At 44.2% G+C, this 13,732-nt stretch overlaps 1 gene segment (V, D, J or C); it reads left to right on the top strand.

Moving 5' to 3' along the window:
- Positions 1-13,732, top strand: part of LOC120034106 — a 106,403-nt gene that overhangs the window by 18,981 nt on the left and 73,690 nt on the right.

Raw genomic sequence — 13,732 nt, forward strand, 5'->3', positions numbered from 1 at the left:
TGCGCATCGAGAGTCCAGTGTGCCCTGTTCCTGCTCCCTGCACTAGCGTTGAGGTGCGTGTCTCCAGTCCGGTACCACCAGTTCCGGCACCACGCACCAGGCCTACTGTGCGCCTCAGCAGGTCAGAGTCGGCCGTCTGCCCAACGCCGCCTGTACTGCTCGTCTGCCCAGCGCCGTCTGAGCTGCCTGCACTGCTCGTCTGCCCAGCGCCGTCTGAGCTGCCTGCACTGCTCGTCTGCCCAGCACCATCTGAGCTGCCTGTCTGCCCAGCGCCGTCTGAGCCATCCGTCTGCCCAGCGCCGTCTGAGCCATCCGTCTGCCCAGCGCCGTCTGAGCCATCCGTCTGCCCAGCGCCGTCTGAGCCATCCGTCTGCCCAGCGCCGTCTGAGCCATCCGTCTGCCCAGCGCCGTCTGAGCCATCCGTCTGCCCAGCGCCGTCTGAGCCATCCGTCTGCCACGAGCCTTCAGAGCCGCCCGTCTGTCCCGAGCCATTAGAGCCGTCCGTCAGTCAGGAGCCGCTAGAGCCGTCCGTCAGTCAGGAGCCGCTAGAGCCGTCCGTCAGTCAGGAGCCGCTAGAGCCGTCCGTCAGTCAGGAGCCGCCAGAGCCGCCAGCCAGTCAGGAGCCGCCAGAGACGCCAGCCAGTCAGGAGCCGCCAGAGACGCCAGCCAGTCAGGAGCCGCCAGAGCCGCCAGCCAGTCAGGAGCCGCCAGAGCCGCCAGCCAGTCAGGAGCCGCCAGAGCCGCCAGCCAGTCAGGAGCCGCCAGAGCCGCCAGCCAGTCAGGAGCCGCCAGAGCCGCCAGCCAGTCAGGAGCCGCCAGAGCCGCCAGCCAGTCAGGAGCTGCCAGAGCCGCCAGCCAGTCAGGAGCTGCCCTTCAGTCATGAGCTGCCCTCCAGTCATGAGCTGCCCTCCAGTCATGAGCTGCCCTCCAGTCATGAGCTGCCCTCCAGTCATGAGCTGCCCTCCAGTCATGAGCTGCCACCCAGTCCGGAGCTGCCACCCAGTCCGGAGCTGCCATTCAGTCCGGAGCTGCCACTCAGTCCGGAGCTGCCACTCAGTCCGGAGCTGCCACTCAGTCCGGAGCTGCCACTCAGTCCGGAGCTGCCATTAGTCCAGAGTTGTCCCTCTGTCCTAAGCTACCTCTCTGTCCGGAGCGATTTCTCTGTCCTGAGCTACCTCTCTGTCCTGAGCTACCTCTCTGTCCTGAGCTACCTCTCGGTCCTGAGTTGTCTCCTCTATTTAGGAGGGGCCTTGGTGAAGGTTCCTGGACCATGGTCGGGGGTGAGGGTCGCCACTCAAAGGACGCTAAGGAGGGGGACAAAGACAGTGGTGGAGTGGTGTCCTCGTCCACCGCCGGAGCCGCCACCGCGGACAGATGCCCACCCAGACCCTCCCCTTGAGTTTTAGGGGTGCGTTCGGAGTCCGCACCTCAGGGGGGGGGGGTACTGTAACGTCCTGACCAGAGTTCTTATGTGTTTTGCTTGTTTAGTGTTGGTCAGGACGTGAGCTGGGTGGGAATTCTATGTTGTGTGTCTAGTTCGTCTGTTTCTGTGTTCAGCCTAATATGGTTCTCAATCAGAGACAGCTGTCAATCGTTGTCCCTGATTGAGAATCATATAAAGGTGGCTTGTTTTGTGTTGGGGATTGTGGGTGGTTGTTTCCTGTCTCTGTGTTTGTGTTCTGCACCAGATAGGACTGTCTCGGCTTTCACGTTTGTTATTTTGTTATTTGTTAATGTTCATCGTTTATTGTTTAATTAAACATGTTGAACACTAACTGCGCTGCATTTTGGTCCTCTCCTTCATCCCAGGAAGAAAGCCGTTACACTATGTGGTTTCTCAAAGCTGTTCTGGGTACCTACCCCGAAATACTTTACTATGTCTTCATTATAATTGTTTATAGGGGAGAGAGTTTAAGAATGTGTTTTAAAAGGCATGTTTATCAAAATGAGTGTTGGGTATATTAGTTCAAAGTTTCCAAAGCATGACTTCTACCCAGGATACACCTGCACTCCGATAAAGCCATTTTTCTGATATAATAATCTTGATTAACCCTAAGAAATGACCAGTGTACAGTATCATTGTAAAAGTGCGGTGACATATATATATATTTTTAAACACACAACAGTGATGTACTGCTGATGTTGGATACGTTTTCCAAAAACTTATGAGACAACATACTTACATTTCTTACAGGGGCCACTTATATTAACGTGTTTGTGATATTGTTGTGGGAAATATAAAAATGTAATATGATTTAATATAAATTATGTATAATATACCATTATTTCATGACTCTTCTCAATACACGAAACATAATGTTCATATGAGGGACGGCAGGTAGCCTAGTGTTTAGAGCGTTGGGCCAGTAACCAAAAGGTTGCTAGATTGAATCCCTGAGCTGACAAGATAAATATCTATCATTATACCTCTAAACAAGGTAGTTAACCCACTGTTCCTTGGCTGTCATTGTAAATAAGAATTTGTTCTTAACTTCTAGTTCCTCCCAAACCCGGATCCGGGAGCACCCCCACCAGTAAAAAAGCTGACTAGCATAGCCTAGCATAGCGTCACAAGTAAATACTAGCATCTAAATATCATTAAATCACAAGTCCAAGACACCAGATGAAAGATACACATCTTGTGAATCCAGACATCATTTCTGATTTTTAAAATGTTTTACAGGGAAGACACAATATGTAAATCTATTAGCTAACCACGTTAGCAAAAGACACCAATTTATTTTACTCCACCAGTTTTTTACTCCATCAGTAGCTATCACAAATTCGACCAAATAAAGATATAAATAGCCACTAACCAAGAAACAAATTCATCAGATGACAGTCTGATAACATATTTATTGTATAGCATATGTTTTGTTAGAAAAATGTGCATATTTCAGGTATAAATCATAGTTTACCATTGCAGCCACCATCACAACTCGACTAGAATAACTACAGAGAGCAACGTGTATTACCTAATTACTCATCATAAAACATTTCTTAAAAATACACAGCGTACAGCAATTGAAAGACACAGATCTTGTGAATCCAGACAATATTTCAGATTTTCTAAGTGTTTTACAGCGAAAACACAATATAGCGTTATATTAGCTTAGCACATGTGCAAACATCACCCCAGCATTGATTCAAGGCAAAAAGAGCGATAACGTATAAACCACCAAAGGATATTAATTTTTTCACTAACCTTCTCAGAATTCTTCAGATGACAGTCCTATAACATCATATTACACAATGCATATAGAGTTTGTTCGAAAATGTGCATATTTAGCGGCACAAATCGTGGTTATACAATGAGAAAAGTAGCAAAGCTGCCCAGAAAATGGCAGGAGAAATCTTTGAAGAGGCACCTAATCTAATCAGTAACTATTCCAAAACTTGACTAAAAAATACAGGTTGGACAGCAATTGAAAGACAAATTAGTTCTTAATGCAATCGCTGAATTACATTTTTAAAATTAACGTTACTTCAAGCATACAGCGTGCGCTAAAGCGAGACCGCACCATAATTCATGGCGGAATTATTATCTGACATTTGTCAACATAAATACGAATTAACAGCATAAAGACTGCTTACTATTAGCTGAGCTTCCATCAGAATCTTGGGCAAGGTGTCCTTTCTCCAGAACAATCGTCTTTGGGTTGAAAGATGTCCTCTTGTCCGGTCGAAATAGCCGCTAATGTTAGCCGCCAACTGGAGTGGTGTCCAACTCGTGAAAGCGCATGGCAAAGAAATCCCAGAAAATCGCAATAAACTGCTATAAGTCGGTTTAAATTAACTACCTTATGATGTCTTTAACACCTATAACGAATAAAAACATGACCGGAGATATAGAACTACTAAAACGAAAGCGTTTGCAGGACGCCATTGTGATGTCTTCATGCGTCAAGCGCACTGTTGAAAAGGACGGTCCTTCCGTTCCACGGTCCTATATAAGGTCCCAGATTGCGCAATCGACTCCATTCAAATTCTCACCGCTTACTGACATCTAGAGGAAGGCGTATGCAGTGCATGTAGCCCCATAGCTTGCATGGGGACTTATAAACTGACCCTAGAACAGGGACCACGATTTCTGAAATCTCACTCCCTGACAGGAAAAGTGCTGCAGAATGAGTTCTGTTTCACTCAGAGAAATAATTCAAACGGTTTTAGAAACTAGAGAGTGTTTTCTATCCAATAGTAATAATAATATGCATATTGTACGAGCAAGAATTGAGTACGAGGCAGTTTAATTTGGGAACTCATTTTTCCAAGATCGAAATAGCACCCCCCATAGGCTCAAGAGGTTTTAACTGACTTGCCTAGTTAAATAAAGGTTAAATAAATACTTTACTGTTTAAACAACACAGACAATGTTTGTTGATTGACAATGATTGATGATGTCTGACTTGATTGCCTTGAAACCCCTATACATCTGACATCCTGAAAAGATGACAGGGAAACTACACCTCCTGGCTCTTGATGGGCCTCTGGAGTTTGTACTCAACAATCTAGAATTGTATTGGAACAAAGTATTTTACATTTAGAGATAATTATAATATCCATTGAGTTAGCATATTTGTGATCTATTGTCTTATATGGGATGATCAAATCAAATCAAAGTTTATTTGTCACGCGCGCCGAATACCACCGGTGTAGACCTTACAGTGAAATGCTTACTTAACCAACAGTGCAATTTTTAAGTAAAAAATAGGTATTAGGTGAACAATAGATAAGTAAAGAAATAAAAACAACATTAAAAAGACAGTGAAAAATAACAGTGCAAATAGTCCGGGTAGCCATTTGATAACCTGGGTGAACAGGGAGTACAGGAAGGGACTGAGCACGCACCCCTGAGAGGTTCCAGTGTTGGGGATTAGCGTGGCGGATGTGTTGCTACCTACCCTCACCACCTAGGGGCGGCCCGTCAGGAAGTCCAGGATCCAGTTGCAGAGGGAGGTGTTTAGTCCCAGGAATAGCATTCTCAAGTAGGTGTTCCTTTTGTCCAGGTGAGAAAAGGCAGTGTGGAGTGCAATAGAGATTGCATCATCTGTGGATCTGATTGGGCGGTATGCAAATTGGAGTGGGTCTAAGGTTTCTGGGATAATGGTGTTAATGTGAGCCATGACCAGCCTTTCAAAGCACTTAATGGCTACGGGCGTGAGTGCTACGGTTCTGTAGTCATTTAGGCAGGTTGCCTTAGTGTTCTTGGGCACAAGGACTATGGTGGTCTGCTTGATACATGTTGGTATTACAGACTCAGACAGGGACATGTTGAAAATGTCAGTGAAGACACCTGCCAGGTGGTCAGCACATGCCCGGAGCTCACGTCCTGGTAATCCATCTGGCCCCGCGGCCTTGTGAATGTTGACTTGTTTAAAGGTCTTACTCACGTCGGCTATGGAGAGAGTGATCACACTGTCGTCGGGAACAGCTGATGCTCTCATTCATACCTCATTGTTGCTTGCCTCGAAGCGAGCATAGAAGTGATTTAGCTCGTCTGGTAGGCTCGTGTCACTGGGCAGCTCGTGGCTGTGCTTCCCTTTGTAGTCTGTAACGGAATACAAGCCCTGCCACATAAGATGAGCGTCGGAGCCGGTGTAGTACGATTCAATCTTAGCCCTGTATTGGTTCTTTGCCTGTTTGATGGTTCGTCGCAGGGCATAGCAGGATTTCTTATAAGCTTCCGGATTAGAGTCCCGCACCTTGAAAGCGGCAGCTCTACCCTTTAGCTCAGTGCGAATGTTGCCTGTAATCCATGGCTTCTGGTTGGGGTATGTACATACAGTAACTGTAGGGATGACGTCCTCAATGCACTTATTGATAAAGCCAGTGACTGATGTGGTGTACTCCTCAATGTCATCGGAACATGTTCCAGTCTGTGATGGCAAAACAGTCCTGTAGTTTACCATCTGCTTCGAATGAACACTTTTTTAGAGGCCGAGTCACTGGTGCTTCCTGCTTTAATTTTTGCTCGTAAGCAGGAATCAGGAGGATAGAATTGTGGTCAGATTTACCAAATGGAGGGCGAGGGAGAGCTTTGTACACGTCTCTGTGTGTGGAGTACAGGTGATCTAGATTTTTTTTCCCTCTGGCTGCCCATTTAACATGTTGATAGAGATTTGGTAAAACTGATTTAAGTTTCCCAGCATTAAAGTCTTTGGCCACTAAGAGCGCCACCTCTGGGTGAGCGGTTTCCTGTTTGCTTATTTCCTTATGCAGTTGACTGAGTGGGGTCTTAGTGCCAGCATCCGTCTGTGGTGGTAAATAAACAGCCATGAAACATATAGATGCAAATTGTGTGGTTTACAGCTTATCATAAGATACTCTACTTCAGGCGAGCAAAATCTTGAGACTTCCTTCGATTTTTTGCACCAGCTGTTGTTTACAAATATGCACAGACCACCCCCCTTCATCTTACCGGAGTGTGCTGTTCTACCTAGCCGGTGCAGCTTATATCCCACAAGCTGAATATCCATGTCATCATTCAGCCATGATTCTGTGAAACATAAGATGTTACAGTTTTTGATGTCCCGTTGGTAGGATATTCATGATCGTACCTCGTCTAATTTATTGTCCAATGATTGTACGTTGGCAAGTAATACTGACGGTAATGGCAGCTTTCCCACTCGCCGTCTGCGGATCCTTACGAGGCACCCAGCTCTGTGTCCTCTGTACCTGCTTCTCTTTCTCTTGCCAATGACGGGGATGTTGGCCTTGTCGGGTGTTCGAAGTACCTCCTGTGCATCTGTGCATCCTGCTTGTTGAAGAAAAAATCTTTGTCTAATCTGAGGTGAGTGATCGCTGTCCTGATGCTAGTGGAACTGCATATGTAAAAAGTGTTGAAGGACTGATAGAAGTCACCAGAGATAATTCTAACAGCATGGTGTATCTGAAGCTGTCTGTTCTGAGAGCAGAGGACTCTGCTGTGTATTACTGTGCAAGAGAGACACAGTGGTGTGAGGGAGTGGAGGATCTGTACAAAAACCCCTCAGAGAATCTAACTGGCAAAACAGTCAACAGAGGGCAGTAGAGCATCAGTACAGCACAGTCAACAGAGGGCAGTAGAGCATCAGTTCAGCACAGTCAACAGAGGGCAGTAGAGCATCAGTACAGCAGAGTCAACAGAGGGCAGTAGAGCACAGTCAACAGAGGGCAGAAGAGCATCAGTACAGTACAGTCAACAGAGGGCAGTAGAGCATCAGTACAGTACAGTCAACAGAGGGCAGTAGAGCATCAGTACAGTACAGTCAACAGAGGGCAGTAGAGCATCAGTACAGTACAGTCAACAGAGGGCAGTAGAGCATCAGTACAGTACAGTCAACAGAGGGCAGTAGAGCATCAGTACAGTACAGTCAACAGAGGGCAGTAGAGCATCAGTACAGTACAGTCAACAGAGGGCAGTAGAGCATCAGTACAGTACAGTCAACAGAGGGCAGTAGAGCATCAGTACAGTACAGTCAACAGAGGGCAGTAGAGCATCAGTACAGCAGAGTCAACAGAGGGCAGTAGAGCATCAGTACAGCAGACTACAAACTGCCCACATTTATACTTTCTATCATGAATGAACACAGCTTAATGAGATTCAACACCTCACATAGCCTGTACTTTGTTTTGTTTCTGCATACATGTGTATAGATGATGTAATTAATCAATAATGCACAAGAGGCCGTGTTATGTGCTGAATACAGTCACAGGTAACTTACTTTGTTCGGCCTGAAGCGATAGCCCAAGCGTTGGTGAAGCCTGTCGAATCTTACAGCGTCTGGATTGTTATTTTACCTATCAGCTAACCACATTGTATGTTATAGCAATTGACATTGAATTAGGAATGAGTAATTTAATAGGATCTCTATTGAAATCTGTCAGTTGATGACACAGTCAATGACGTGGCACGAAACCATTGGTTGATGCATGCAACGTCTGAGCAGGGGACGTGACCATTCTCTCTACAGGGATGTTTTCATTACAAAAGTGAAACAAATCTTCCGAGGTCTGATAGGCAGAAAGCTAGGCTTATATTAACCCCCGCTATAACAAACTAAATGCTGGGTTGGAAGCAAGGGGAAATATTGTGCGAGTTGAGATAAATACAAGAGATGATTAGACAGCAACATGAACATGATATTCTTATGGAGGTGCAGTGATCATTTTTAGGTGTAACTGTCAGCAGGCATTGGTATGTGACGACCAATACAGCACGTCTTGAAACGCTGCTCGTCCAATCAGCATTCAGGATCCAAACAACCTGTTTTATAGTGTAGTATAGCTGATACCAAATGGCATACTGTGCCATGTTTGCATATGATTGCCTACATTATCTCAAAACTCTGAGTGGTTCTGCATTTTGTATTGTCAATGTATATATTGTGGAGTGAAACTTTCATACATTTTTCTAACATCTAACTTTCTACTCTTGCCTATAGGACAATGCTCATGTTAATAGTAGTTCAGTTGATGGTTTACTGGTTACTTTGGTTCTCAGGGGAATGTGGGCAGTTTGTAGTCTGCTGTACTGATGCTCTACTGCCCTCTGTTGACTCTGCTGTACTGATGCTCTACTGCCCTCTGTTGACTGTACTGTACTGATGCTCTTCTGCCCTCTGTTGACTGTGCTCTACTGCCCTCTGTTGACTCTGCTGTACTGATGCTCTACTGCCCTCTGTTGACTGTGCTGAACTGATGCTCTACTGCCCTCTGTTGACTGTGCTGTACTGATGCTCTACTGCCCTCTGTTGACTGTTTTGCCAGTTAGATTCTCTGAGGGGTTTTTGTACAGATCCTCCACTCCCTCACACCACTGTGTCTCTCTTGCACAGTAATACACAGCAGAGTCCTCTGCTCTCAGAACAGACAGCTTCAGATACACCATGCTGTTAGAATTATCTCTGGTGACTTCTATCAGTCCTTCAACACTTTTTACATATGCAGTTCCACTAGCATCAGGACAGCGATCACTCACCTCAGATTAGACAAAGATTTTTTCTTCAACAAGCAGGATGCACAGATGCACAGGAGGTACTTCGAACACCCGACAAGGCCAACATCCCCGTCATTGGCAAGAGAAAGAGAAGCAGGTACAGAGGACACAGAGCTGGGTGCCTCGTAAGGATCCGCAGACGGCGAGTGGGAAAGCTGCCATTACCGTCAGTATTACTTGCCAACGTACAATCATTGGACAATAAATTAGACGAGGTACGATCATGAATATCCTACCAACGGGACATCAAAAACTGTAACATCTTATGTTTCACAGAATCATGGCTGAATGATGACATGGATATTCAGCTTGTGGGATATAAGCTGCACCGGCTAGGTAGAACAGCACACTCCGGTAAGATGAAGGGGGGTGGTCTGTGCATATTTGTAAACAACAGCTGGTGCAAAAAATCGAAGGAAGTCTCAAGATTTTGCTCGCCTGAAGTAGAGTATCTTATGATAAGCTGTAAACCACACAATTTGCATCTATATGTTTCATGGCTGTTTATTTACCACCACAGACGGATGCTGGCACTAAGACCCCACTCAGTCAACTGCATAAGGAAATAAGCAAACAGGAAACCGCTCACCCAGAGGTGGCGCTCTTAGTGGCCAAAGACTTTAATGCTGGGAAACTTAAATCAGTTTTACCAAATCTCTATCAACATGTTAAATGGGCAGCCAGAGGGAAAAAAAATCTAGATCACCTGTACTCCACACACAGAGACGTGTACAAAGCTCTCCCTCGCCCTCCATTTGGTAAATCTGACCACAATTCTATCCTCCTGATTCCTGCTTACGAGCAAAAATTAAAGCAGGAAGCACCAGTGACTCGGCCTCTAAAAAAGTGTTCATTCGAAGCAGATGGTAAACTACAGGACTGTTTTGCCATCACAGACTGGAACATGTTCCGATGACATTGAGGAGTACACCACATCAGTCACTGGCTTTATCAATAAGTGCATTGAGGACGTCATCCCTACAGTTACTGTATGTACATACCCCAACCAGAAGCCATGGATTACAGGCAACATTCGCACTGAGCTAAAGGGTAGAGCTGCCGCTTTCAAGGTGCGGGACTCTAATCCGGAAGCTTATAAGAAATCCTGCTATGCCCTGCGACGAACCATCAAACAGGCAAAGAACCAATACAGGGCTAAGATTGAATCGTACTACACCGGCTCCGACGCTCATCTTATGTGGCAGGGCTTGTATTCCGTTACAGACTACAAAGGGAAGCACAGCCACGAGCTGCCCAGTGACACGAGCCTACCAGACGAGCTAAATCACTTCTATGCTCGCTTCGAGGCAAGCAACAATGAGGTATGAATGAGAGCATCAGCTGTTCCCGACGACAGTGTGATCACTCTCTCCATAGCCGACGTGAGTAAGACCTTTAAACAAGTCAACATTCACAAGGCCGCGGGGCCAGATGGATTACCAGGACGTGAGCTCCGGGCATGTGCTGACCACCTGGCAGGTGTCTTCACTGACATTTTCAACATGTCCCTGTCTGAGTCTGTAATACCAACATGTATCAAGCAGACCACCATAGTCCTTGTGCCCAAGAACACTAAGGCAACCTGCCTAAATGACTACAGAACCGTAGCACTCACGCCCGTAGCCATTAAGTGCTTTGAAAGGCTGGTCATGGCTCACATTAACACCATTATCCCAGAAACCTTAGACCCACTCCAATTTGCATACCGCCCAATCAGATCCACAGATGATGCAATCTCTATTGCACTCCACACTGCCTTTTCTCACCTGGACAAAAGGAACACCTACTTGAGAATGCTATTCCTGGGACTAAACACCTCCCTCTGCAACTGGATCCTGGACTTCCTGACGGGCCGCCCCTAGGTGGTGAGGGTAGGTAGCAACACATCCGCCACGCTAATCCCCAACACTGGAACCTCTCAGGGGTGCGTGCTCAGTCCCTTCCTGTACTCCCTGTTCACCCAGGTTATCAAATGGCTACCCGGACTATTTGCACTGTTATTTTTCACTGTCTTTTTAATGTTGTTTTTATTTCTTTACTTATCTATTGTTCACCTAATACCTATTTTTTACTTAAAAATTGCACTGTTGGTTAAGTAAGCATTTCACTGTAAGGTCTACACCGGTGGTATTCGGCGCGCGTGACAAATAAACTTTGATTTGATTTGATCATCCCATATAAGACAATAGATCACAAATATGCTAACTCAATGGATATTATAATTATCTCTAAACGTAAAATACTTTGTTCCAATACAATTCTAGATTGTTGAGTACAAACTCCAGAGGCCCATCAAGAGCCAGGAGGTGTAGTTTCCCTGTCATCTTTTCAGGATGTCAGATGTATAGGGGTTTCAAGGCAATCAAGTCAGACATCATCAATCATTGTCAATCAACAAACATTGTCTGTGTTGTTTAAACAGTAAAGTATTTATTTAACCTTTATTTAACTAGGCAAGTCAGTTAAAACCTCTTGAGCCTATGGGGGGTGCTATTTCGATCTTGGAAAAATGAGTTCCCAAATTAAACTGCCTCGTACTCAATTCTTGCTCGTACAATATGCATATTATTATTACTATTGGATAGAAAACACTCTCTAGTTTCTAAAACCGTTTGAATTATTTCTCTGAGTGAAACAGAACTCATTCTGCAGCACTTTTCCTGTCAGGGAGTGAGATTTCAGAAATCGTGGTCCCTGTTCTAGGGTCAGTTTATAAGTCCCCATGCAAGCTATGGGGCTACATGCACTGCATACGCCTTCCTCTAGATGTCAGTAAGCGGTGAGAATTTGAATGGAGTCGATTGCGCAATCTGGGACCTTATATAGGACCGTGGAACGGAAGGACCGTCCTTTTCAACAGTGCGCTTGACGCATGAAGACATCACAATGGCGTCCTGCAAACGCTTTCGTTTTAGTAGTTCTATATCTCCGGTCATGTTTTTATTCGTTATAGGTGTTAAAGACATCATAAGGTAGTTAATTTAAACCGACTTATAGCAGTTTATTGCGATTTTCTGGGATTTCTTTGCCATGCGCTTTCACGAGTTGGACACCACTCCAGTTGGCGGCTAACATTAGCGGCTATTTCGACCGGACAAGAGGACATCTTTCAACCCAAAGACGATTGTTCTGGAGAAAGGACACCTTGCCCAAGATTCTGATGGAAGCTCAGCTAATAGTAAGCAGTCTTTATGCTGTTAATTCGTATTTATGTTGACAAATGTCAGATAATAATTCCGCCATGAATTATGGTGCGGTCTCGCTTTAGCGCACGCTGTATGCTTGAAGTAACGTTAATTTTAAAAATGTAATTCAGCGATTGCATTAAGAACTAATTTGTCTTTCAATTGCTGTCCAACCTGTATTTTTTAGTCAAGTTTTGGAATAGTTACTGATTAGATTAGGTGCCTCTTCAAAGATTTCTCCTGCCATTTTCTGGGCAGCTTTGCTACTTTTCTCATTGTATAACCACGATTTGTGCCGCTAAATATGCACATTTTCGAACAAACTCTATATGCATTGTGTAATATGATGTTATAGGACTGTCATCTGAAGAATTCTGAGAAGGTTAGTGAAAAAATTAATATCCTTTGGTGGTTTATACGTTATCGCTCTTTTTGCCTTGAATCAATGCTGGGGTGATGTTTGCACATGTGCTAAGCTAATATAACGCTATATTGTGTTTTCGCTGTAAAACACTTAGAAAATCTGAAATATTGTCTGGATTCACAAGATCTGTGTCTTTCAATTGCTGTACGCTGTGTATTTTTAAGAAATGTTTTATGATGAGTAATTAGGTAATACACGTTGCTCTCTGTAGTTATTCTAGTCGAGTTGTGATGGTGGCTGCAATGGTAAACTATGATTTATACCTGAAATATGCACATTTTTCTAACAAAACATATGCTATACAATAAATATGTTATCAGACTGTCATCTGATGAATTTGTTTCTTGGTTAGTGGCTATTTATATCTTTATTTGGTCGAATTTGTGATAGCTACTGATGGAGTAAAAAACTGGTGGAGTAAAATAAATTGGTGTCTTTTGCTAACGTGGTTAGCTAATAGATTTACATATTGTGTCTTCCCTGTAAAACATTTTAAAAATCAGAAATGATGTCTGGATTCACAAGATGTGTATCTTTCATCTGGTGTCTTGGACTTGTGATTTAATGATATTTAGATGCTAGTATTTACTTGTGACGCTATGCTAGGCTATGCTAGTCAGCTTTTTTACTGGTGGGGGTGCTCCCGGATCCGGGTTTGGGAGGAACTAGAAGTTAAGAACAAATTCTTATTTACAATGACAGCCAAGGAACAGTGGGTTAACTACCTTGTTTAGAGGTATAATGATAGATATTTATCTTGTCAGCTCAGGGATTCAATCTAGCAACCTTTTGGTTACTGGCCCAACGCTCTAAACACTAGGCTACCTGCCGTCCCTCATATGAACATTATGTTTCGTGTATTGAGAAGAGTCATGAAATAATGGTATATTATACATAATTTATATTAAATCATATTACATTTTTATATTTCCCACAACAATATCACAAACACGTTAATATAAGTGGCCCCTGTAAGAAATGTAAGTATGTTGTCTCATAAGTTTTTGGAAAACGTATCCAACATCAGCAGTACATCACTGTTGTGTGTTTAAAAATATATATATATGTCACCGCACTTTTACAATGATACTGTACACTGGTCATTTCTTAGGGTTAATCAAGATTATTATATCAGAAAAATGGCTT

This window comes from Salvelinus namaycush, chromosome 41 (assembly GCF_016432855.1).
Source record: "Salvelinus namaycush isolate Seneca chromosome 41, SaNama_1.0, whole genome shotgun sequence".
Classification (NCBI taxonomy): domain Eukaryota; kingdom Metazoa; phylum Chordata; class Actinopteri; order Salmoniformes; family Salmonidae; genus Salvelinus; species Salvelinus namaycush.